The sequence below is a fragment of the Dipodomys merriami genome, unplaced genomic scaffold (assembly GCF_024711535.1).
Source record: "Dipodomys merriami isolate MVZ:Mamm:240054 unplaced genomic scaffold, mDipMer1.0.p SCAF_2132, whole genome shotgun sequence".
NCBI lineage: Eukaryota > Metazoa > Chordata > Mammalia > Rodentia > Heteromyidae > Dipodomys > Dipodomys merriami.
In genome coordinates, this window is record NW_027203530.1 from 43,846 (window position 1) to 71,323 (window position 27,478).

The 27,478-nt window shown below is 43.1% G+C and overlaps 1 pseudogene; it reads left to right on the plus strand.

Annotated features, from left to right (window-relative positions):
- The window catches only part of LOC138834404 (heterogeneous nuclear ribonucleoprotein A3-like), a 55,379-nt pseudogene extending 35,206 nt beyond the window's left edge, over nt 1–20,173 (plus strand).
- The last annotated feature ends 7,305 nt before the right edge of the window (nt 20,174–27,478 follow it).

Sequence of the window (27,478 nt, forward strand, 5' to 3'; positions counted from 1 at the left end):
GTCTTGTTTTCTTATCCAGTCCTCAGTTCGTTTTCTTTTAATTGGCGAATTCAGCCCATTTATATTAAGAGAAAGTATAGAGAGATGCATTGTTGTCCCTGCCATTCCGTTTTCCTAAGTTTTTCTTTTTTCCTTTCCTCCTGTGCTTGCTCAGTTAGACTTTGAGTAACGCCTGTTTGGGGCAGGCCCCAGTTCCTGGCTGCTTTCTTCAGGTTGTGTCCCCCCTCTTAGAATTCTTTGTAATGCTGGCTTAATGTTTATGTATTCATTTAGTTTTTCTTTGCTATTAAAAGTTTTCAGTTCTCCGTCAAATGTGAATGCTAGCTTTGCCGGGTAGATCAGTCTGGGTTGGCAGTTATTGGCTCTCAGGGCTCGTATGGTGCTTTCCCAGGCTTTTCTTGCATTCATTGTTTGTGTGGAGAGATCTGCAGTAATTCTTATTTTTTTCCCATTGTAGTATAGCTCCTTCTTCATTTTTGCTGCATGCAGGATTGTTTCCTTATTATTCAGATCTATCATTTTTACTATAATGTGTCTAGAAGTGTTTCTCCTGGGGTCTTGCTTGTTGGGTGTTCGATAAGCTTTTGTGATGTAGTTAAGATGGTCGTTTTTGAGGTGGGGAAAATTTTCATTGATTATATTGTTAAATAGGTGGTGCATTCCCTTGCTCTGGAATTCCTCACCTTCGTCCACTCCAATTATGCGAAGGTTAAATTTTTTAGCATTATCTGCTTGCTCTTGAATATCCCTTTGGTTTAATTTGAGTGATTTTTCCATATCTGTCACTTTTTGGTCCAGTTGGTGTATTCTGTCTTCTGTATCTGACACTCGACCTTCCATTTCATTCACTCTGTTGACAGTGGCTTCTATTGTGGTTTGCATGGAGGAAATGGATCCCTTTATGGATTCAATGTTGGTTCTCAGAGTACTGATCTCACCTCTCAATGAGGTATGCATTACCTCTAATTTGGCGTTTATCTCACTTCTTACTGAGGTTTGTGCAGCTTCTATTTTTGCATGCATCTCTTGTTTGATACCCTGTATCTCTTTGGATAGTTCATCCTTGTGCTCTTTCAATTTCTGATCAATTTCTCGCTTTATTTCTTGAGTCATTGCCTCCAGCAACCCTTGGAAGTAGCCTTTGTCTTCCATTCCTGCTTTGCTCCCACTGGGGCTCTCCCCTGTGTGGCTGCTGGCTTTTGAGGTGAGCTTGCTGTCCTGGGTGGTAGTAAACCTTGTGATTTTTCTCTGTGATTTTCGCATGGAGGTTCAGGAGACTGCTCTTCAATTTTGTTTTGGTGTGTCTGTCTTTGCTTGGTTGCTGATTCTGTATTGGTAGAGAGTCAGTGCCTGATCTGGGTTCTGTTGGGAGCCTATTTCCAGCTGCTATTCTGACTTACTTAGGATTCTCAGCTCTCTGCTGTAGATTGCTGGCAGTTCCCGCCTTTGGAAGGGTTGAGCAGCCTAGACTGCTTGTGTTTGCTCCTACGGGTGCTCTTGTGAAGAACAGATGCTCTGGATGCACTCTCCCAAATGCTGGAGTCTGCTATGGGCTCCTGATGTGTTTTTGTTTGTTTTGGGCTGGTTGTGGGCTTGAACTCTAGGTTTGGGTGCTGTCCCTCAGCTTTTCAGCTCAAGGCTGGCACCCTACCGTTTGAGCCACAGCACCACTTCTGACCCTTTTTGCTTTTGTGATGCTGAGGAATCAGATCCAGGGCCTCATACATCCAAGACTATCACTCTATTGCTGAGCCGCCTTAACAGTCTGAGCTCCTGCTTACTATCAGGTGCTGGCAGCCTGTGTTGCCCAATTCCCAGTCTAGGGTATATGGGTGGAGTTTTGGTGGGGTTTGGGCTTCTCTTGTCCTGGGCCTCCAGGTCTTTTGTTGTCACAGGCGTGCTTCCCCGGGGAGTGTTGTTTCCTGGCTTTCTCCCCTCTGTTGAGGCGTATGCTCAGCTTTTTACTTCAATTGGGAGGAGTTGGTTGTGTTGTTCAGGCGCCGGATCCCAGCCTGGAGCGCGCTTGTTAGGCCTGTGCTGTGTATACCACCTAGGTTATGCAGCCTGGAGCGCACTTGTTAGGCCTGTGCTGATGTGTATACCACCTAGGTTATACAGCCTGGGGGACACAGTTCAAATTTCTTCTACTGTTGGTAGTCTTGACCCAGGGGCGCTGTTCCTGGCTTGGGCATTTAAGCTCCCTTCCAGGGGTGCTCTTGCTCTAGCCTGGCCAGCTGAGTGTGCTCCATGGGCTGGTGGAGCTCTCAAACAGTTCCCAGTTTTAGTGGGTCCTGTGGTCCGGGTGTTGGGGTAGGGAGTCTAGGTCAGGGTCTGGGGATTCCCTCCAGCTCTGGTCTCCCTTGAGGGATACACTTCCCCTGTGGGGTACTCACCCTGGAGCTGGTTGTTTCTGTGTGGTGTAGGTCGTCAGTTGTTGTTGCAATCCGGGCTGGGTTGGGCGGTGGTGGCTCTGTGTGATTCTTTTCTGTCTCTGCCTCTGTCGAAGCTGTCGGGTCAAGAGTGTCCCCGCTCAGACAGCTTCTTCGCGGTACCTCTGGGGCCCTAGTGGCCCCGCCGGGTCGTTGCGATCGTGATTGGGCGGGCGGGTGGGTGGTCTGCAGACAGTTCCCTTTGCGCGCTGCTGGCGGTTTTGGCGGGATGGAACCTCTCTGCTCGGGTGGAGAGTGCCGGGTCGTTGCGATCGCGATCGGGCGGGCGCGCTGCTGGTGCCGAGCGGCTTTGGCGGGATGGAGCCTCTCTGCTCAGGTGGAGAGTGAGGGGTGGGGGTGGGATCCTCGTGGAGACTCCCGGCTGGTAGGCTTCTCTGTTCCTGGCGATCCGCTGTTCTGTAAACCAGTACCTGGTGATCTGAAAGCGGCCCCCTGTGTCTCTGCTGTGTCTCTTGGGGCTCCCGCAGCCCCCGCCGGGCCGGCTGGCCGGCGGCTTGGCGCACTGCCGCGCGGCCAGTAAAGGTTGGGGGAGGGGTCTTCGCTTTTCTTCTGAAATTCTTCTTTTCCTCTGTTTCTTTTTTGTTATTCTCCGCCTCTGGTTTTTCTCTGAGTGTTCGTCTTTTTGTTGTTGTCGGTCTCTTGGGGAGATTAAGCGTTGGAGCTCGAACTCTCTTTTTGGTTGGAGAGAGCTGTGGCGTTTCCCTACTGCCCCGTCGCCATCTTGGTCCCCCCCCCTCCCAATCTTTGTTTTAAAAGTTAAAAATTTGAGAGGATGACTCTGGGAATGTGGCTCAGTGGTAGAGAGCTTGCCTAGCATGCTTGAAGCCCTGAGTTCAACTCCTCAGTACCACATACACAGAAAAAGCCAGAAGTGGCGCTGTGGTTCAAGTGGTAGAGCGCTAGCCTTGAGCAAAAGAAGCTCAGGGACAGCACCCAGGCCCTGAGTTCAAGCCCCAGGACTGGCTAAACAGATAAATAATCTTAGAGCATCTACCTACTATGGGTGCTACCTCCCAGAACTGCAGGAAAAAAATGAAAATGTGTTTCTGAGCAACAAGCACCAACAATAAAACAAAAAGGCAAATGACTCCAGGAAGCTGTGCCATTTTTACCTCCTGTCTTAGGTGTGGAACCCAGGAAAGTCATCAGCCCCGATGGGAGACCTTTGCCGGCTGGTGAAGGCTGGTGAAGGCAGACATCTGACTGGACCCGCACAGAGCATGTGTGTCCTGGCTAGGATCTGCCTTTCCGTCTGTGTAGCCATGCTTGTCCAGCTTAGTGCCTCCCACCCCAGCCTGGTAGGCACCACACTCCCTGCTTTTTCAGTCATTGGGCATTGTTTGTGTCATGGTATTTTGTGTGTGTGTGTGTGTGTGTGTGTGTGTGTGTGTGTGTGTGTGGGGAAGATTAGGCAATTTTGAATACTTTTTTTAAACAGCCTTTGGAGCCACTATTCCTAATTTAAACATTTGCAGAAAAGTCATTCTAGTTTCACACATTTATTGTGTAATTAACATTTTTCCAGTTGATGATTTTGAGTTATAGTCAACACTGAGGGAAGGAGCTGTTTGGTTTCCACAGCATTGTAGCCGGTGACATAGCTGAGTCTGGTCACTGCATACAAAGGAGCAGAACAGACCTGCTAGCCTTTGGGGGCTGCGCAGATAAAGGTTTGCCCACGTAGCTGCTTTCAGGCCCCTCGGCAGTGCAGTTGCTCTGGCTGATTTATACATTCCTGCTAAATTGGCATGCCACAATCCTTTGGGGTTAAATTAACGTGTACCAAGTTAGAAAGCATCAGCTGCCAGTCTGGGTGCCTTCTGGAGGCTAGTGTGCCTTTACTCCCATGTCCTGAGCCGGCACTCTAGGCAGTCTCTGTGGCCAGCAGCTGCCAGAGTCCCTCAGGGGCCCGCTGCCCTGCCTTTGTGCATGAGGGGTTCTGGTCCCACACGGGGCTTTCATCTAGATGTACATTGTAGTCGGTCCTGGGCAAATCAGGAAGATTTGCAACTCCAAAAGCAAATACAACCAACATGACTTTATTCCTTAGCCTCTCCTTCCCCCCTCCCTCCCTCCTCTAAATAAACTCAAAGGAATTATTGTGACTAAATGGCAGCAATATAAATCTGTATATTGATTCTTGGAAGTTGAAGAAAAGAAACAAATTGGTAAAAGGTTAAAGAAAACTTACACAGGGAATAGGTACGCATTACAAAAGGAAAGTGTCTGGAGTGTTATTTAAGAAAAGCTACAGTCGAGTGACTGGCTATATTAAGGAAATTTCATGTTCCGTATGTCATTAGACTGTCCTTGGTCTGGAATCTGGCTGTAAGGCGGGCAGGATTTTTTAAAGTGAGCGGTTGTTCATCCTTAGCGGGCATGTTTTCTAACCGCTGTCTTCTTCCCCTTCCCCCAGAGGTAGTCTGGGTGCCCCTTGCTCAGTCGTGTGTGTGTGTGTGTGTGTGTGTGTGTGTGTGTGTGTGTGTGTGTGTGTGTGTGTGTGTGTGTGTGTGTGTGTGTGTGTGTGTGTACATGTGCACACGTTAAGCAGGCTTTTCCCTAATGAGCTGTGGCACCAGCTGCAAGAGAGGCAAATCCTGTTACTCTCCGCAGCTCCTCTGAAGCCACAGAGCTGTGGTAGGAATGGAGTCTCCTTTTACCCCTTTCTGCTGTTTTCTTTCCCCGTCCTCTGCTGTCCCTGAGCATCTTGGCAAAGTTCAGATTTCTGTGCTCACAGTTCAATGCGCACAGTGAAAGAATACAAAAGGCCCAAGGAGAGAAAGTGAGAAGAGGAAATAAAAAAAGCTTGGGGTGGATGTCTTTAGGAGGAGGGTCCCTTGTGCCTTAGTCTAAGACTTAAGCTCTGGGTTGAAACCTTAAGTAGTAAAGCTTTGAATAACCTGGATCGCTGGACTCTCTTTGGAGACAGTTTTATCCGTACTTAAAGCAGTGGGTTATGTATGAAGAGAATTCAAATTCCTTATATCAAAAAACAGGATACTGGTATCTCCTCAGTCTTTGCTCTCTTTCCATAGAGGAAGATGAGATAAATATAATATTACTTTGTGCAGCATTTGTTTTGTGTATCACGGGTGGTATTTACCTCCCTTCTTTGTCCATACCACCCCTTGGAGACCACATACTTCGTGTGAGTAACACACAGCATCTTGCTGTGAAAAGTATTTTTTAATTATGGTAACAATTTTAAAACATTTATATCATTGCTACAATTAAAAGTTAACCCATTAGTCGGGTGCTGGTGGCTCACACCTGTAACACTAACTACTCAGGAGGCTGAGATTTGCGGATCACAGTTCAAAGCCAGCCCGGGCAGAAAAATCCCTATAATTTTTTTTTTTTGCCAGTCCTGGAGCTTGAACTCAGGGCCTGGGTGCTGTCCCTGAGGGCCTAGGTACTGTCCCTGAGCTTCTTTTGTTCAAGACTGGTGCTATACCACTTGAGCCACACCTCTGCTGCTGGATCTTTCTGTGTATGTGGTACTGAGGAATCAAACACAGGACTTCGTGCATGCTAGGCGAGCACTCTACCACTAAGCCACATTCACAGCCCCCTATGAGATTCTTATCGCTAGTGAACCACTCAAAAACCAGAAAGTGGAGCTGTTGCTTAAAGTGGTAGAGCAAAAGCCAAAAGAAAAAAGAAAAATCATGAAAATGACTTTTTTCCTGTTAACAAGATTTCATTGTACAGTAATTAATTACCATTAGCCACCAGTGTGTTTCTGTAGTATTATTTTCATTGTTATATTCAGTAGTGTATTTTTATGGTTGTGAAACAAACACATCTCCAGAGCTTTTCATCTTGCACAACTCAAACTACTCTTTAAACAGAGATGGGGAAAGTCTGGCCTGAGGCCCATTGAAGGCCTAGGAAGTCAGTTGGTAAATGAGGGGACAGACAGACAGGAATGTATCTGCTCTGATTGTACTGATAACTTTGTATGGCCCATAATGATGTTATAAAAGGCCATATGACCTTTGGCAGGAAAATATTTCTACACCTTTGCAAAAGTTTCTTTCTCTTTTTTTTGTTGGTCATGGGACTTGAACTCTGGGCATGGGCACTGTCCCTCAGCTCCAGGTGAGCGCTCTACCACTTGAGCCACAGTGCCACTTCCTGTTTTTCTAGTGGTTAAACTGGCGAAAAAAATCTCATGGGCTTTCCTGCCCAGGCGGGCTTTGAACCCTGATCCTCAGATCTCAACCTCCTGAATAGCTAGGATTACAGGTGTGAGCCACCTAGGCCCAGTTTGGTTCTAGTTTTTAATGATAACTTAAAAAAATTGTTGTTACAAGGGTGACCGGTCACAATTACATAAGTCAGATAATGAGTACAGTACATCTCTTTTTGGACAATGTCACTCCTAATGATTTAACCATCTTCTTAACTCAGGTCTGGCATTTGTGCATCCATGCCTGCATGCCTCTCCCCCATCCTAGTATATTTCCAGGTGGCGTTCTGTTATATTAAACATAGTATTGTAGAATTACGTTTTAAAAGGCAGTCTTGTATTTGAACCTGTTTGTCTACAGACTGTACTGAGTTATTTACCATATTCTAGGACCTATGATGTGGGGGTAAATGGGAAGCAAGGAAAGGGGCTGGAATATTGTTTGAAAGACAGCATGGGCCTGTTCATTTCTCCTAATCCAACAGTCCGGACTCTGTATCCTTCTATTGTACTTATCCTATAAGAAAGCAAACTTTTCTCCCAGAGAGAAGCCTGAGAAGCCTCTTGTCTCACTTAGTAGTTGACTGAAGATCATTTATGATTTTGTTCCCCCTTCATATTGATTTAGGGAGCCTGGGGGCGAGCTCAGTGGTTGAAGCCTTCTCTACAGGTGCCAGGCCCAGGAGCTGTCCTCAGCCAAAAAAGTTAATGCACATCTTACATTCTACTCCAAATCATGATTATTTTTTAAAAATAAAGTCACCATTAAATGTTTTCCAAGTCTGGTCTCTAAGAGATCACGCATATCCTATGTTAGACTTCTGGCAGTCCTCTCTTGAGCAATGCCCTCCTGGTTCTTGCCTTATGTTCTCAAGTGTGGCTGTTAAAACAACTTAATTTGGTATGTCCTCTGTGTGTGTGTATGTAGACGCACATGCACGAGTGCACGTTTGCCTAGGATTTGAACTCAGAGTCTGGGCATTGTCATTGAGATTTTTTTGCTCAAGGCTAGTGTAGTGCTCTGCCACTTGAGCCATAGCTCCAGTCCTGGCTTTTTGGTGGTTAATTGGAGTCTCATGGACTCCTGTCTGGGGCTGGCTTTGAAGTTCAGTCCTCAGATCTCGGCCTCCTAGGTAGTTAGAATTACTTGGCAGAGCCAGTAATATATTTAGTAATAATATAAACTCTAGGAGACATTACATAGTTCAGTCTAAGCACCTCTAATGAAAAATGAGCATTTTTGGGCTGGGACTTTACATCAGTGGAATAGTACTTGGCGTGTGCAAAGGCCTGGGTCCCATCTCTACTATTCTTCAGAGTTGGAAGCCACACTTAAGAGCAAGCAAGTTGCACTTTTGATGTACTCTGGGAGAGGAGGGACTCATAGGCAGGTGTGTTGCAGGGTACATAGCTACTGTAGTTCAGGCATCGAAATTGGAGGATTGGCAAAGTGAAATTCACCTGGGAAGACCGTAGAGAAAAGTCTTTGTGCCTGGTGCTGGTGGCTCACACCTTTAATCCTAATTACTCAGCAGGCTGAGATCTGAGGATTGTGGTTCAAAGCCAGCCTAGGCAGGAGAGTAGTCCGTGACACTCTTAGCTCCAGTAAACCACTCAGAAAACTGGACGTGGCACTGCGGCTCAAGTGGTAGAACGTTCACCTTGAGCTGAAGAGCTGAGGGACAGCACCCAGGCCCAGAGTTTAAGCCCCACGACCGACCAAAAAAAAAAAAAAGTCTTTGTGTGATGTACAGTTGGCCCAGAAAAGGGATTTCCAGGCCCTAGACTGTACACATGAGTGTTTGCAAACGTAAGCAAAACAAAGGCATCTCACTAAGGCATTACTCTCCAGATGATGTAAGAGCCGTCTTATTCTAGCAATCTCCTCTAGACATGCAGGAGTAGCATCATTAAAGTAAAAGTTGCCAAATTTCTTCCTCCCAGTTCTGTTTAGTTCAAAATACAGTGCTGCAGTTGGTTTATTTTTGAAACCGTTATATAACAAAGAGTACTTGTAATTGATTATAAAGAATTTAATGCTCCTGTATTTTGTTTTGCCACTAAATTAGAAAACTATACAATATGCAAACTAGTTGATTATACAGCTAGCATGGCTTTGCAAAAAAGAAATACGCACCTGTATCACAGCCATGGGGCTGGGATGAGATCTGGAGGATTGCCGTTAGTAAGTAGTCAGCCGGGAACCGTTTCCAAGCTCCGTCTCCAAAATAGACAACAAAAAAGCAGGCTGAGCTGGGCGCCCATGGCTCACACTTGTAACCCTAGCTGCAAAAGGGGCTGAGAGCTGAGGATTGTGCTGCCAAGCCAGCCTGTGCAGGGGAGACCCTAAGACTCAACTCCAGAAAATTACTCAGAAAAAGCTGGAGGTGGTGCTGAGTTTAAGTGACAGAGCGCTAGCTTTGAGCAGATTAAGCTCAGGACAGCTCTCAGTCCCTGAGTTCAAGCCCTAGGATCAACACACACACACACACATGCACACACGCATGCACGCACGTGTGCGCGCGCGCGCGCACGCACACACACACACACACACACACACACACACACACTGGGCCTCAAGTGTTAGAATACAGGTCTAGCAGGTGCAAGACCTGAGTTCAGTCCCTGCCCCCCATTACTGTCTTCCCCAACCTCCTCCCTCCCACACACAAACACTGGGGCTCAAGTGTTAGAATACAGGTCTAGCAGGTGCAAGACCCTGAGTTCAGTTCCTGCCCCCCATTACTGTCTTCCTCAACCCTCCCCAAGAACTGTGGGTATGTCTTCCAGAGTGTAGACAAAAGGAATGGGAGGGATGGTAGGGGCAGTAAGAGAAACTCCAGGAAAAACCTGAAAGCTCTCTTTGCTCCTCTTGCAGCAGTAACTGGGGGAAGAGGGAAAATGGCAGCAAGACCTTTGCTTCATTGACCAGCCATTTTCTGTTGTTTGGGCTCTGTGTTTTTGGTGGTAGTGTAGATTTTAAGAAGTCTCAGTATTTAATCTCTCTCTTTCCTCTTCTCTCTCAGGAGTTAGAGGCAGCTCTTCACAGAGATGATGTGGAGTTTATTAGCGATCTGATTGCCTGCTTGCTTCAGGGCTGACATCAGCAAAGGGATATCAAGTGAGTAACTACTAACTGTGCTCTTAGCACATATTTATCGCACAGGGATAGCTAGCCAATCATAGCATCTACCCCTAGTCCATATAAGACAGTATACCCTAATGCATAATATGCAAATGAGCTCCCAGGCTCTGTGTCTGCGCTTTCTTTTTTTTTTTTGGCGGGGGTGGGGGGGGTGGGGGGGGGAGGTCCGGTCATGGGGCCTGAACTCTGGGCCTGGGCGCTGTCCCTCAGCTCTTCAGCTCAAGGCTAGCGCTCTACCACTTGAGCCACAGCGCCATTTCCGGCTTTTTTCTTTTTGCTTATGTGGTGCTAAGGAATTGAACCCAGGGCCTCATGCATGCAAAGCAAGCGCTCTACCACTGAGCCACCTTCCCAGCCCCTGCTCATTCTTTACTGTGATGGTTGAGTTTGCTTTTCACAAATCTGTTACCATTTACTCGTAGCTACACCAGCTGCCACTCAAGTGTAGAATTTTTGTCTCTTGTTTGTGCCTATTTCTGATTTTTGTTTGAAATATTGGTGAAATACCGCCTAACAAAACGATAGAGTTTTCTATATTTCTTGCACTTGTGTCTTCTGTTGTCCACATAACCTGGTAGCAGTAGCATAATTTACTTGGTGCCTCTGGGCTCTCTGATGCCGTTATAACTGGCAAATAAATAGCTCTCTAGTGTCTGTGAAGGCACTAGCAAGTAAATTTGATCAATGTTGACAAAACTGTTTTGTGCTGAGATCTGTTTTCTTGGTGGTGGTTGTCTTTGGAGCCTGGGATGGGCTGTGTTGTACAGGCTAGTCTAGAACTCCTGGGTTCAAGGGGTTCTCCTTGAAGTTCTCACCCTTCTGGATAGCTGGACTACAAGTATGTGCCACTGCACCTCACCTTTCCCTTATTTTTGGAAAAGAGCCCTGACATTTGTTAGCCTTCCCTTTTGTAGAGCCCCTGCCTAGCATGCATGAGGCCCTGGGTCTGTTTATTTCCTCTTGCTGCACAAATAAACACTCCCCAAAGTAGAGATGCTGGATTCTGAGGAGGGTCTCATGGTTCTCTGGGCCCTTGTGGACTCTCCGAAGCTCCTTGGCTTTGCTGGGGTGCACGGCCGTGCCAGGCCCATGTCCCCCTGAGAACCAGGAGCAGACTCGCCCCGGCCGATAGACACGACAGGTGAAAAGGTCGAGCAATCAGCACAAGTTGCAAAAGCATTATCAGAGATGTATTTTTATAAGTACAAAAGAAGGAAAACTGAGGGTACATGTAAATGGACAAAATGTACAAAGCAGTTGACAGGCTGCCTCACACAACTCAGGAGCGCTGTTCTGTCTCCTGGGCAGGGAGAGTGTCGGTGTTCACATTGATGGGTGATTGGGGTTATCTGCACTGTGTGGGTCCAGCACTTGCACTTGTAGAGCAGGGGTCTGAGGTTACATGCTTTCAGAGTCGTAGGAGCCAACAGCTCTGGAGCACGCCCAAGTTCTGCTAGTAGTAGAATATTGCCTATCTTCTGTTCCCCAAGGTTGATGATAAGCACCTGGGTTCTTCTGTTCACTCTTGCTGGGGTTTCTTTTTCCATTTTCTTCTCTAGTATACACAGGGGTGTTTTTGTTGTTTTTGTTTTGTCAGTCCTGGGGCTTGAACTCAGGGCCTGGAAACTGTTGCTGAGCTTATTTTGCTCAAGACTAGCACTCTATCACTGAGCCATGATGCCACTTCTAGCTTTTACTGTGTGTGTGGTACTGAGGAATTGAACCCAGGGCTTTATTCATGCTAGGCAAGCACTGTACCACTGAACCACATTCCCAACCCCACTTTCTTTGTTTTGTTTTGCTTTGCTTTCAAAAACAAAATCTAATACTGAAAGTTTGTCCTTTAAACATTATCTCTTTGGAAATTACAGTGCTCCTGCTAAATGTGTTTATTTGAACTTGTGACATCATGCAGTAAAATCACATATCTTCAGCATACAGGCCACTTCTGTGTGTGCGCATGACTGGGTCTGTGTACTGGTTTGGGGGTTTGAACTAAGGCCTGGGTACTGTCCTTTGGCTTTTTTTGCTCAAAGCTGCCTATCATTTGAACCACAGCTCCACGTCTGGCTTTCTGGTGGTTAATTGGAGATAGGAGTCTCATAGACTTTTTCTGCCAGGGATGGCTTTGAACTAGGAGCCTCATGTCTCAGCCTCCTGAGTAGCTAGGATTACAGATGTGAGCCACTGGCACCTGGCAGGCCAATGGATTTGAACAAATGAATGTGCCATGTAGTCATCATTCTGCTCAGAAACATAGAACATTTCCATCTTCCCAGAAAGTTGTCTTTGTAGTTGCTCTCCCATGTAAACTGGTCTGGCTGTCAGCGGCCTCAGTTTTACTAAGATACCTTGTGGTAGTGTTGTAGAATTTATGCTAATGGGACAACACACTGTCAAGTCCAGCTTCTTTCATTCAGTGCAATGTCTGCAGAATTCTTTGGGATTGCTGTTTGTATTAATTTGTTCATTTTGGCCAAGTGAAGGATTAAATTGTATCTAGTGAAAAATAAATTGCAAGCTGTTTATCCTTTCCATGTGTTGCTTTCCATGTGTTTCCATGTGTGTTGCTTTTGAGGTTGTTACGATAAAGCTACTGTGAGTATTTGCATGCAAATGTTGCTGTAAATGTGTTTTCATTTATTTTGAGAATTTCTGAATCTTATGGTAATGGTATGTTTAACGGCAAGAAACTGCCAAACTCTTTTTCCAAAGTGGTTGTGACATTTTATATTTCTACTAGTGAAATAGGAGAAGTCTAGTTGCTTGCTCTATATCTTTACCAACATTTGCTCTTTTAATTTCACCTATTTAAGGTAGTAACTCACTGTCATTTTAATTTGTATTTTCCCGATGACCAGGAATGTTGGACATCGTTCTTGTTCATTTGTACATCTCTTCTTGGTGAAACATTTACTCACATCTTTTGATTACTTATGTTCCATTAGGGGTATTTACTAGTTTGTAGATGGAACTGTTTAGATTTTTTATGCAGTCTGGATGTAAGTCCCTTGTTAGACATACAATGTCAAAGTGTAAATATTTGCTCCTAGTGTGTATTTTCCATTTATGTTTTTAAAGAACAAGAGTTTTTATTTAGCTGGGCACTGATGGCTCACACCTGTAATCCAAGCTACTCAGGAGGTTGAGATCTGAAGGTTGTGGTTCAAAGCCAGCTCTGGCAGGAAAGTCCTAAGACTCATCTCTCCAGTTAACTACCAGAAAACCAAAAGAGGCTTTGTGGCTCCAAGTGATAGAGAGCTAGCTTTGAGTGCTAGCCTTGAGTGAAAGACCCCAGGGACAGTGCCCAGTCTCTTGAGTTAAAGCCCCATGACCTCCCTCCCTCCAAAAAAAGTTTCATTTAGTTCAAGTCAATGTAATATATTTTTTCCTATATATTTCACATTTTTTTCTGTGTGCGAAATCAGTGATACTACAAAAGGATCATTTTCACATGCTTTCTTTTAGCGATTTTTCCAGATTTAGCTTCTTATAAGTTGTCTTCTCGCTGCATTTAGGGCTAGCATTTTCTGCCGAGATAAGAAGTCCCAGGATTTTTTTCCTTTGGCTGTCTTGATTTGGAGCCCTACTGTTCCAGATCTTAGCCTTCCTCAGAATTGGGATGACAGGCGTGGAATGCCCAATTCTGTGTTTGTTGGTTGGCTGGCCTCAAACCATGGTCTTCCCAGGTCATCTCAGCCGTGTGATGTAGCTTGGGGCAGCACCTGTGTGATGTCTTGTTGTTAGGTGTTTATAGAACTTCTCTAGGTATTCTTGTCAAATCACCCCATTTATTATTGCAAAATTCCAATTTCAGTATTTTTTGAGTTGGTCCTAAGATTAGCTCACAGCTGGTGCTGTATGCCTTGAGCCATACCTCCATCTAGGATTTTTTTTGCTGTTTTTGTTTTGTTTTGTTTTAGATAAGAATCTCAGGTTGTCTGTTGGGCTGGCTTTGAACCATGATCCTCAGATTTCATCCACAGGCTTAGCTACATTGTAAAGTCCTGTCCAAAACAAAACAAAAGATCTGTTAGCTATTTTGGCCTAGGTTCTGTGATCTTAAAGAAGAAACACTTTCAAGCTGGGTACCTGTAACTCAGGAGTCTGAGATCTGCAGATCAAGCCAGCCTAGGCAAGAACCTATGAAACTCTATATTTCCAATTAACAAGTAAAAGTACCAGAAGTGGAACTGTGGATCAAGTGGTAGAGCCCTAGCTTTGAGCAAAAAAGCTCAAGGACAGCACCCCCAGGTCCTGAGTTCAAGCCTCAGGATTCACATCTACCCACACAAATAAAGGATAGACACTGTCAGTCAGTGGCTGTGGCTCCAGTACTGGGGATGGTGCACTGCTGCGCTCTACCGCAGGCCTCAGATTATCTTATACAACCTCTTCACTTGCTGATTTACAAGAACTCCTGCTAAATATTGTCTCATCAATCATGTGCATGCATTAGTTAAGCCTCACCAATGCTTGAAGCGTGTGGAAGGAGGCGATTCTACTTTTCACTTAGTCTGCATTGTGTATGGTTCTTTGCCTTAGTAAGGAGACTGGATACCTTTTCATGTCCCTGACATGTGCTTCTAAGAGGTCAATAGCTGCCTGTTTTCTATGATATCCCAAACACATTGCAGCTGTTAAATCAGTTGCTTTGCCTAGTCATGAATTCTGCCAGTTCCAGCCAGCTGACCCTTAAAAGTGGCCAGTACCCCAGCCCTCTGCCTCTGTCTGTGGGCTGGCCAATAGAAGGGAAGTGTCGTCTGTCTGAAGCTGGCTGAAGAGCTCTTTGCTGACTTCTATCAAGTGGCTAACCTTGGGTGTTAGAAAGCAGTTGACTCATCCTTGTTTTCATTCTCTTTCTACTGCTCTGTCTTGGTTTCTTTGCTATAAGAAACAGGTAACTTCAAGTAGGTCTTCGTCTCTTTATTCATGCAATACTAACTTACAACCAGTGGTCTTTCCTAATATTTTGAATAGGAAAGTAAAGAGAAAATGGATCTTTAAGAGTATTTGGAGGCTGGGAATGTGGCTCAGTTGTAGAGTGCTTGCCTAGCATGCATTTGAATTCCTGAGTACCACATACACAGAAAAGACCAGAAATGGCACTGTGGCTCAAGTGGTAGAGCACTAGCCTTGAGCAGAAGAATTCAGGGACCATGCCCAGGCCCTGAGTTCAATCCCCAGGCCTGGCATGTACACATGTACGCATGCACGCATGCATGCATAAATAAATAAATAGGATGAGCAAAAGATTAGACAGTTGTCTCCACTTCGTAGTTTGCTGTTGACTTGCGTGTGCTGCTGCCTGTGTTTTAAGAGTTCTCTGTGGGGAGCTCTTAGGACACGTTTATCTTCTTTGGAACTTCATGTAGTTGGTCTAATACATAAAGCAGCCAAGACCGTCAGATCCTCCTTGTTGCCATTGATAAGTTTGTCAGCTCTCAAGCCACAGCTTTGTGTACATTCATGTATTTTTGTCTGGGCCTTATGGATAGGCCTCAGACATTCCACAGCTACCTGGAAGACATTATCAACTACTGCTGGGAGCTTGAGGAGGGGAAACCCAACCCCCTGAGAGAAGCCAGTTTCCAAGACCTGCCTCTTCGTACCCGTGTGGAGATTCTGCACCGCCTCTGTGATTACCGGCTAGATGCAGATGATGTCTTCGATCTACTCAAGGTGCTTCCCTGAAAGCCCTTTCTCTAGCACAGTAAAAACCCAGTAGTTGAGAATGGAGCTTTGAAATCAGAGCCTAGACACTGTCCCTAAGCTTTTTTGCTAAAGGCTAGTGCTCTACCACTTGAGCCACAGTGCTGCTTCTATCTTTTAGTGGTTAGTTAGACGTAAGAGCTCTTGGATCTTTTGGGGGGGGGGTGGTAGGAATTTGAACTAGGGCCTGGACATTGTCCCTGAGCCTTTTTTGTTTTGTTTTTGTTTTGCTCAAGGTTAATGCTTTACTACTTGAGCCACAGTTCCACTTCTGGCTTTTTGGTCATGAATTGGAGATAAAAAGGCTCATGGCCTTTCCTGCCTGGGCAGGCTTTGAGTCATGATCCTCAGACCTCAGCCTCCTGAGTAGCTGGGATGACAGACATGAGCCACGGATGCCCGGCTGGCAGGTGTCCGGATCATACAGGATTAGACCTGGTGATGACTTCTAGTCCTTTCTTGGTCATGTCATTTAGAAGTAGTCTTCATTCAGGACTCCAGCCTAGGTCAGGCCCTGGGGTAAATTGGGAGTCTCAGCTGGAGCAGAATGTTGCTGTGGGTTCTGACTGAGCTGCCATAGTGGATTACATGGGACAGAGCCTTAGAACATCTTATCCTACCCACTACCTTTTGTGTACATATAAAGTAAATCTAAGCCAGGTAGTCAGACCATTCATTGGAATTCTCCGTTTTTGGAGGGGTGGGAGCCGTGGTTGGGGTAGGGAACATTTCAAGTATTTCTATATCTTGTTCTTCGAAGAAGGTACCCCCATCCCATTCTGTGTTTTATCTGCCCAGATGGAAAAATGATATCCTGTACTTGGCATTTTGAAACAGGTGATAAGTTCGTGTATTGAAGTTTTCTTCCATTTATTTAGTTCATTGTTTTCCCCAACCCTCCTTCCTTTTCTGCCAAGGGTCTGGATGCAGACAGTCTCCGTGTAGAAGCTCTAGGGGAAGACAATTCAGGGGCACTCTACTGGTATTTCTACGGAACATGAATGTATAAAGAGGATCCAGTACAAGGGAGGTCTAATGGGGAACTCTCCTTGAGCAGGTAAAGTCTTCAGTGTCAAGGCTGTAATAGCTACATGTAAAAATGTCTTTAAAGTTACATGCCTCAGTGCTGGGTTGTGGCTTAAGCCATAGAGCACCACTTTGCAAACCTTACGCCCTAGGCTCAAACCCTGGTACCACACATACATAAAAGAAGAAAGCTCATACAAACAAAGAAAGCTAGAACTTTATTTTCTAATGAGGGGAATTAACTGTATCAGCATTCTTGAAGGGAGAGTAATTTCATATACAAATAAAAAGGAGCAGGGCACCAGTTGCTCACACCTGCTATATTTCCAGACATGTTTAAAATATGTCCCAATCAATCTCACCCCTTATATCAATTTCCTTTCCCCCTTCTCCCCTTCCTACCATCCCAAAACAATTTCAACATGCTTCCTTGTTCAATTTTCATAGCTGCAAGCCATCTCTTTCAATCAAATTTATACCCTTCCAAAATATGTTTCAAAATTATGCACCCTTGGCCTCTTCCTCTCGGTCCCATATTGAACTCGAGTTGGAAGAGGCCAGTCCGGTCTCAAAATGGAGGTAAAACCGCCGCCCGGGTCGCCCCCAGCCTGACTCTGGCTGTCGCTCCTGTCACTGGGGGGAGGAGGGCCATGATCCAAAGGAACCAGAGCAGCTGCGGAAGTTGTTTATTAGTGGTCTGAGCTTCAAAACTACAGATGATAGTTTAAGAGAACATTCTGAGAAATGGGGCACACTCACAGATTGTGTGGTAATGAGAGATCCTCAGACAAAACGTTCCAGGGGCTTCGGTTTTGTGACTTACTCTTGTGTTGAAGAGGTGGATGCAGCCATGTGTGCTAGACCCCACAAGGTTGATGGGCGTGTTGTGGAACCAAAGAGAGAGGTTTCTAGAGAGGATTCTGTGAAGCCAGGAGCCCATCTAACAGTGAAGAAAATTTTTGTTGGTGGTATTAAAGAAGATACAGAAGAATATAATTTGAGAGACTACTTTGAAAAATATGGCAAGATTGAAACCATAGAAGTTATGGAAGACCGGCAGAGTGGAAAAAAGAGAGGATTTGCCTTTGTAACTTTTGATGATCATGATACAGTTGATAAAATTGTTGTTCAGAAATACCACACTATTAATGGGCATAATTGTGAAGTGAAAAAGGCCCTTTCTAAACAAGAGATGCAGTCTTCTGGATCACAAAGAGGTCGTAGAGGTGGATCTGGCAACATTATGGGTCGTGGAGGAAACTTTGGAGGTGGTGGAGATAATTTTGGATGTGATGGAAACTTTGGTGGAAGAGGAGGCTATGATGGTGGAGGTGGTGGCAGCAGAGGTAGCTATGGAGGAGGTGATGGTGGATACAATGGATTTGGAGGTGATGGTGGCAACTATGGTGGCCGTCCTGGTTATAGTAGTAGAGGAGGCTATGGTGGTGGTGGACCAGGTTATGGAAACCAAGGTGGAGGATATGGGGGTGGTGGAGGAGGATATGATGGTTACAATGAAGGAGGAAATTTTGGTGGTGGTAACTATAATGATTTTGGAAATTACAGTGGACAACAGCAATCAAATTATGGACCCATGAAAGGGGACAGTTTTGGTGGAAGAAGCTCTGGCAGTCCATATGGTGGTGGTTATGGATCTGGTGGTGGAAGTGGTGGATATGGTAGTAGAAGGTTTTAAAACAACAGAAAAAAAGGCTACAGTTCTTAGCAGGAGAGAGAGAGCGAGGAGTTGTCAGGAAAGCTGCAGTTTACTTTGAGACAGTCGTCCCAAATGCCTTAGAGGAACTGTAAAAATCTGCCACAGAAGGAACGATGATCCATAGTCAGAAAAGTTACTGCAGCTTAAACAGGAAACCCTTCTTGTTCAGGACTGTCATAGCCACAGTTTGCAAAAAGTGCAGCTATTGATTAATGCAACGTCGTGTCAATTAGATGTATATTCCTGAGGTCTTTTATCTGTTGTAGCTTTGTCTTTGTCTTTTCATTACATCAGCTATATTGCCCTGTGAATTGTGGTAGTGGTACCAGGAATAAAAAATTAAGGAATTTTTAATTTTTCAATATTTGTGTAGTTCAGTTTTTCTACATTTTAGTACAGAAACTTTAACAAAATGCAGTTTTGAAGGTGTTTCCTTGTGAGTTAACAAGTAAAGATCATTGTTAATTACTATTTTGTATGAATTTTGCTAAAGTTAACTGTAAAGAAACACCTACTGACTTGCAGTTTAAGGGGAATCTGTTCTCATTTCCAAACCATGATAAGAATGGGCGCTGACATGTGGAGAGAATAGATACTTGCATGTATGCATTGTGTGTTTTAGATACATAGGATTGGGTATTTAAATTAGCATATTTGTGAATTTAATAGCATTAAGATTACCTTCAAATGAAAAAAAACCCTCAAAATCCCTATTTGTGCATTTTCCTTCAATGTAATCATGGTTTTAGTGTGTTTTAAGATTTGCAGAATCATAGCTGTGTTTAGAACATCTCCATTCTACATTTACCTTGATCACATTGAGAATGACTGCTACCATAGTTTTGGAGTGTAAAGCATGTCTGCTGCCCTCTATTTAAATTTGTAAAGGGTAGGGGATGTTTTCCCCATCCCTTTAGAAACCATTCTTAATTTTTGATTCAGGACCACTAAGTGTGCAATGTCTGAGCATATTAGTGGATACCTGATTTTATTCTGTTTTTCCTTTGAGACCCCTGAGGCCTATAAATTTTATTACTTTTCTTTCCTTGGTTTAATTTCTCCATGCAAGTTTTCAGAGGAAGAGAATAAAAAGACACTTTATTGTCATATCCTTAAAAAAAAATTATGCACCCTCTACTATACCTTTGTCTCTGAGTCTCTTTTGTAATTTGGTTCAGCAGTATAGTAATGTGTATGCTATTTATTTATGAAAAGCAGTTTGTGATTTATTTATTTATTTATTTATTTATTTATTTATTTATTTATTTATTTATTTATTTATTTATGAAAAGCAGTTTGAGATCTCTGATCAGAATTAAAAAGAAAAGAGGGATAGTGCTTGCCTAGCCGGGCACTGGTAGCTACTCAGGAGGCTGAGATCTGAGGATCACCAATCAAAGCAAGCCCGGACAAGAAAGGCCATGAAACTCTTATCTCCAATAAAACCACCAGAAAACCAGAAGTGGTACAATGGCTCAAATGATACAGTGCTAGCCTTGAGCTGAAGAGTTCAGGGACAGCACCCAGACCTAGAGTTCAAGCCCCACAACTGACAAATAGATAGATAGATAGATACATACATACATACATAGATAGATACATAGATAGATACATAGATAGATACATAGATAGATGGTGCTTGCCAAGCAACTGAGTTTTATTCCCAGCACAACAAAAAAACAAAGCAAACAAAAAGCAAAGCACTTATGTGTGCATATTTTTAAAAGATAAGAACCTATAGCCTTTTTGGTCTAACAGTATGAAAATATAGAATTTTAGAAATTTAGGATATTTTGTTCTTGCCAATATATATAGTTTTCATATAACTAAAAAGGTGATATTTTGTTTTCTGAACAAATGTCCTCCAATTGCATTCACTTTCCTGTAAATGACATGATTTCCTGTAAAGTATACATACATACAGTGCCAATACCATGTTTTTGTTACCATGATTCTTTTTTTTTTTTTTTTTTTTTTTTGGGTCAGTCATGGGGGGGCCTGGGCGCTGTCCCTGCGCTCTTCAGCTCAAGGCAAGCGCTCTACTGCTTAAGCCACAGTGCCACTTCCGTTTTCGAGTGGTTTTATTGGAGATACGAGTCTCATGGACTTTCCTGCCCAGGCTGGCTTTGAACCATGATACTCAGATCTCAGCCTTCTGAGTAGCTAGGATTACAGGCATGAGCCACCAGCGCCCAGCTTACCCTGGTTCTTCAAGATAATTTGACGTTTGGTATTATGTTTGATGTCTATGTTTGAATACTGTTTGTAGTATCTTTTTTCTGTTGAGATCTAGTTTAATTCCATTTTGGTCTGATAGAATATTTCAATTTTCTTATATTTTCTCAGACTTCCTATATATTCTAGAAAGTCTTATGAGCTGCCAAGAAGAATGTGTATTGTGTTGTAACATCTATAGATGTCTGATGATTTCATTTTGTCTACACTGCCATTTAATGCTGCCATTCTAGGATTTCTTTACTGATGTTTTTGTATGGATAACCTATCTGTGAAAGTGAAATACTGAAGTCTCTCATTATTATTTACCAAAGTTTATAAGTTCAGAAATATTTAATAAATCTGAGTGTGAGCTATTTTGTGCATATATATTAACAATCATAATTTTTCTTCATGGATCATTACCTTCATTAATATGAAGCGACTTTGTTTCTTCAGACTAATTTTTAGCTTGCAATCTATAGTATCAGATATAAATATGGCTAATGCTGAACACTTTTGAAGTCCATTTGCTTGGAAGGTCTTTTTTCCCATTCTTTTACCCCAAGCCATGTGTTTCTTATAGGCAACAAAGAGTTAGGTCTTGTTTTAGGTATTGTTTTTTGATCTAAGTATCCATTATGTTTTTTGAGGGTTTTGTTTGTTCGATTTTTCAGTCATGGGGGTTGAACTCGCATCTTTCGATTTTTTAGTCATGGGGGTTGAACTCGCATCCTGGGCATTTTCTCTGAGCTCTTTTTGCTCAAGGCTAGTGCTCTACTACTTTGAGCTACCACTCCACTTCCAGGTTTCTAATGGTTAATTGGTGGCAAGAGTCTAATAGACTTTCTTGCCCAGGCTTGCTTTGAACCACGATCCTCAAATCTCAGCCTCCTGAGTAACTAGGATTACAGATGTGAGACACCAGAACCTGACTAGTGTATGTCTTTTGACTAAAGAACTAAGATCTTTAACATTCAATGTCAGTATTGAGAGAAGTATGCCATGTTTCCTGGCATTTTGTTTTTTTGTGATGTTTGCTTCTTCTGCGGGTAATTTTTCCCTAACTACCTTTTGTGGTGCTAGTTTGAAAGCCATAAATTCCAGTAGTTTTTGTTTTTTGTGGAATGTTGTTATTTCTCAACCAATTTTTATGGATAGCTTCACTATGTAAAATAGTCTGGGTTGACAGTTGTCTTTTGGGTCTGGAATAATGTCTTTCCAAGTCCTCCTTGCATTTAGTTATCTGTGTTGAGAAATCTGCTGTTTTTACAAGGAGCTTGTGATAGTAAGTTACTTGCTTCCTCTCTTTTGACATTTTCGATATTCTGTATATTTAGATAGCTTACTATACTGTATCTAGGAGCATTTCTTTTCTAATCTTGCCTGTTTGGAGTATGGTAGGCCTCCAGCATAAGGATGATACTCTATTTCTCAAACATTTTCTGCTATTATTTTGTTGAATAGGTTTTCAAAGCCTTTAGTTTTTATTTCTTCTTCCTCATCTATCCCTACATCTGTAGGTTTAATCTTTTGACTGTGTCTGAGAAGACTTGTATGTCTCTTGGTCCTTCTAAGTACTTTTGCAATGCTTTGACTGATCTAATTTATCTGCTCCAGTCTTTTCCAATATGCCTTAGAATCCAGGGTATCTTTGTACTCTTGGAAGACCTTCTTTAACAATGGTAGTAGTAGGAAGCAAAAGTAATTTTGAAATACATTTTTTTGTTTTTGTTTTTTTTTTGGTCAGGTCGTGGGGCCTGAACTCTGGGCCTGGACGCTGTCTCTCAGATCTTCAGCTCAAGGCTAGTGCTCTACCACTTGAGCCACAGTACCACTTCTAGCTTTTTTCTTTTTTGCTTATGTGGTGCTGAGGAATCAAACCCACGGCCTCATGCATGCAAGGCAAGCGCTTCACCACTGAGCCACCTTCCCAGCCCTTGAAATACATTTTGAAGGAGGATGAATAATTAATTAGCACACACAAGGCCCTGGATTGGATCCTCAACATCATAAAATTTTTTTTAAAGAATCTAAAGTAAGTAAGTATTCACAGAATTGCCAGATTTTATGCACACTCAGCAAAGTCCATCAATGAACCAAACCTTCCCTTTGATCCTACACAAATTTACACATCAAGCAATGCTCTAGAATAATGTTACAGCCCTAAACATTAAAACAAATAACAATATTCTTTTTTTTGGGGGGTGGGGGTGGTCCGGTCATGGGCCTGAATTCTGGGCCTGAGCGCTGTCAGCTCTTCAGCTCAAGGCAGGCACTCTACCACTTGAGCCATAGCGCCACTTCTGGCCCTTTTTTTCTGGTTATGTGGTGTGCTAAGGAATCGAACTCAAGGCCTCATGAGTACAAGGCAAACGCTGTACCACTGAGCCACCTTCCCAGCCCCGAAATAACAATATTCTTACCATGAAGTTTTTCTTGGATCCTGTGGGCTTCAGCTAATTGCTCTTCAGCAGCTCATCTTCCAAGGCCAGTTTCCTTTCTAGCAACAGCCAGATCATATTCCAGACTTTGTCGTAATGCTTCGCCTTTTTCAACCTCAGACCGCAGCTTGGCAATCTGGCTCTCATAGCTTGACAAGTAAAAACAAATTTGTAAGCTTAACAGATAACATTAAAACATGTTTCTAAGATAGTGATATCATGTACTTAACCATTTAAACTTCTTAGAAAAACTTGATTCCATACATTTGTAAGAATTCACAAATTTGTATTTTCTGAAACACTAGAAATATTATTGTATCAAATGATATTCAGTAGTTCCTTGCTTTAGAGGGAGAAAAAAACAACAACTCGTAAAGCCAGGCACCTATAGTTCATGCCTGTAATCCTAGTAACCCAGAGCTACTTTATGCAGAAGACAAAGGCTCAAAGCCAGCCCAGCAAAGTCCATGAGACTTCCCTTTCCAAAATAAGTAGCAAAATAAGTAGCAAAAAGCTTGGCTAGAGGTAAGGCTCAAGTAGCAGAATACAAGTAAACTAGCAAGCTTAGCCAAAAACATTTAAACTCTCATATGAATTGTTATACAAATAAAGAAAAATCATGCCTTTTAATGATAAGTAAGTACTTAAAGAACATGAAACATAAGTAATTAAAACTTATTTTCTCAGCCAGGCGCCGGTGGCTCACGCCTGTAATCCTAGCTACTCAGGAGGCTGAGATCTGAGGATCACGGTTCAAAGCCAGCCCAGGCAGGAAAGTCCATGAGACTCTTATCTCCAATAAATCACTAGAAAGCTGGAAGTGGCGCTGTGGCTCAAGCAGTAGAGTACTCACCTTGAACTGAAGAGCGCAAGGACAGCGCCCAAGCCCAGGGTTCAAGCTCCACGACCAACAAAAAAACCCACAAAACTTATTTTCTCTACTTCTATTCTATAAACATAATCACAAAGAAAACTGCATCAAAGTACAATTTTGTTTGTGTGGGTGGGGGGTGGTCATAGGGCTTGAACTCTGGGTCTGGGTGCTGTCCCTCAGCACTTCAGCTGAAGGCTAGTGCTCTACCATTTGAGCCATAGCGCCACTTCTGGTTTTCTGGTGGTTCATTGGAGATAAGAGTCTCATAGACTTTCCTGCCTGGGCTGGATTTGAACCACATCCCTTAGATCTCAGCCTCCTGAGTAGCTAGGATTACAGACAACACCTGGCTAAAAGTACAATTTATTAAACATTGTCTATATTATTTTTTGTTGATTATGACATCAGTGGCAAAACATATAGTAATAAAAGTGGCAACTCTTGGGTCTGGGAAGGTGGCTCAGTGGTAGAGGGCTTGCCTTGCATGCATGAGGCCCTGGTTTCGATTCCTCAGCACCACATAAGCAAAAAGAAAAAAGCTGGAAGTGGCACTATGGCTCAAGTAGTAGAGCGCTAGCCTTGAGCTGAAGAGCTGAGGGACAACGCCCAGGCCCAGAGTTCAGGCCCCACGACTGACCCCCTCCCCTAAAAAAAGTGGCAACTCTGCAAAAATCATAACAAACTACTAATATATGATCCTCCATTAACAATTATGAAATAGGTCAGAGAGAACTAGATGATTTAAAAGGTCCTTTTTCTAATTCTAAAATCATATGATTTAATCAATGATTCATATTAAATACTTATGTGGTAAGCACTGTGAAAGATACAAACCAAATGTTACTGAACTACTGAGTCAAGGAATTAAATTCTACAGAAGGTATATAGGTTCAGTTTTATAAGAGTACCTCACAAAATCCAGTTAAACTGCTTACTATATCAGACTGTGGTCTATATATCTATCAAATAAAGAAAAGACAAAAGGCTGTGTGAAAGTAGTTCATGCCTATAATCCTAGCTACTCAGGAAGCTGAGATCTATAGATCATGGTTTGAAGCCAGTCTAGGCAAGAAAGCCCAAGAGTTTCTTATTTTCAATTAACTACCAAAAAAGCCAGTAGTGGGGTTGTGGCTCAAGTTGTAGACTACTAACCTTGAGTAAAATGTCTCAGGGACAGTGCCTAACCCTAAGTTCAAGCCCTAGGGTCAAAATCAAACAAGGAAAGAAAAGACAAAGGGACTTCTGAAAGACACATCAGAAATTACTACTAGCTGCTATTAATATGTATGTGGCAGAAACTACATTCTTTCTTCACAAATAAAGAACCAGTGAGTGGGGCTGGGAAGGTGGCTCAGTAGTAGAGTGCTTGCTTTGCATGCATGAGGCCCTGGGTTTGATTTCTCAGCACCACATAAGCAGAAAAAGTTGGAAGTGGGGCTGTGGCTCAAGTGGTAGAGCACTAGACTTGAGCAGAAGAGCTGAGGGACAGTGCCAGTTCAGGCCCCACAGCCAACAAAAACAAACAAATAAATAATGAGGTTTGGAGGTATGGATCAGTGACAGAGCATAGTATACACAAGATCCTGAGTTCAATATTCACCACAAGGGCAAAAAAGTGGGGAAGGAGAAAGAAAAAACCATATGACATAGTAATTTACAAATGTCCATTAGCATGTAAGAAGAGAAACAGCCAGGGCCCAGTGGCTCACACCTGTAATCCTAGCTAAGGATCATGGTTCAAAGCCAGCAGGGGCAGAAACGTCCCTGAGACACTTATCTCCAATTAACCACTCAAAAAAACAGAAGTGTTGCTGTGACTCAGAGGTAGAGTGCTAGCCTTGAGAAAAAAAATGCTCAGGGACAGCACCCAGGCCCTGAGTTCATGCCCCGCAATAGACAAAAATTTAAAAAGAAAAAAAATCACCTTATTTATAAATTTAAGGTAACTCTAATATTTTGTTCCAGCTTCATTCCATTACTCCCTGCCCATTCCCTCACCTTTCATAATACTAAAGTAGTTAGCACTGGATCCTCTTTTGTGTTAGTTTTTTTCCTTGTTTGGTTCAAATCCATCCAGATCGTTTTCATTTTCTATACACAGGCATTCTCCCTTTTTTTTCAGGTTGTAAATAATTCTAAATAGTTGTTCCTTCTCTATTCCTTGATCTCTCCAAATAATTCTGGCTTTATAGGTTACTTTAATGTCCACTGTGTTTCTTTGGATCTTTATATCAATACGCTCTACTGATGTCTCCAATGAAGTTAATTGATTCAGCTTCCATTTTTGTGATCAAACTTCAATAATAATACTCACATCTTGGAATCAGAAATGGTCTCAAGATGGGTTTCTGACATTGGGGGGCTAATTTAGGTAAGTCTAACTATAGTGAAGATCCTGCAGCAAGTAATCCACTAGTAATCCACAATACACAGCAGGACCACAGATAATTAAATTATCATGCAAAGCTGTTTAAGATGAAGTGCCATTTGAAACCAAACAGTTAGAAAATGAAGTAGAAAAGCAACTCACCATTATTGCATTATCTTTGCCAAAAGACTAAATATTACTAAACAATTTGCAAAAACAATCTCAGGGATTCAGGAACACAGCTCAAGACAGACAAAAAGTCAGGTACTAGTAACTTAAATCTATAGTCCTAGCTACTCAGGAGGCTGAAACTTGAAGGAAAAGTCTTCAATTAACCGGCAAAAAGCCAGAATTAAAGGTGAGGCTTAAGTAGCAGAGTGTCCAGCTATGAGCAAGCAAGCCAAAGAAGAGTGAGAAGCTCTAATTTCAAGCCTCAGTACTAGAAGATACTCAGAAAACTCAGAGAATTTCCATGGTGGCGTTTAAAGAATCTCTTATATCCTGTAGCCCTAGAACATACAAGTTCAAGAACCAGACTCTAATTATGCTGAACACTGAATTATCTTTAATGGTGAGTCTAACCAAGTTTCTCCTAAAAAGTTTCAATTTGGAGATAATTAGGAAATAAAGGACCTTGGTTGAGAGCTTTCAGAATTACATAAACCTAAAAATTGTGAACCCCAAGTATCTCCAAAATAATTTTTACCCATCCCTCCTCTTTGAAGTAACTAGCCTTCTACTGCTCAAAGATTTATTCATGACTACAAGAAGGAGCTGACTTATGAGTATTTCCAAAATCCACCTGCACTGCTGCCATTAAAAACTTACTCAAGGGCTAGGAAGTTGGCTCAGTGGTAGAGCACTTGCCTTGCATGCCTGAGGCCCTCGGTTCGATTCCTCAGCACCACATAAGCAAAAAAAGAAAAAGAAAAAACCTGGAAGTGGCGCTGTGACTCAAGTGGTAGAGCGCTAGCCTTGAGCTGAAGAGCTGAGGGACAGTGCCCAAGCCCAGAGTTCAGGCCCCATGACCTGACCCCCCAAAAAAACTTACTCAAATCTCAGTTTCTATAGGAGAAATGCACAGCTGACACTAGAGATAACAACATATATAACAAAAGAATTACATGCTTTTTTTTTTTTTTTTTTTTTTTTGGTCATGGGGCTTGAAATTCAGGCTTCATCACTATCCCTCAGCTCTTCAGCTCAAGGATAACGCTCTACCACTTGAGCCACAGCGCCACTTCTGATTTTCTAGTGGTTTATTGCAGATAAGAGTCTCACAAACTTTCCTGCTCCAGCTGGCTTTGAACCTCAACCTTCAGATCTAGCCTGCTGA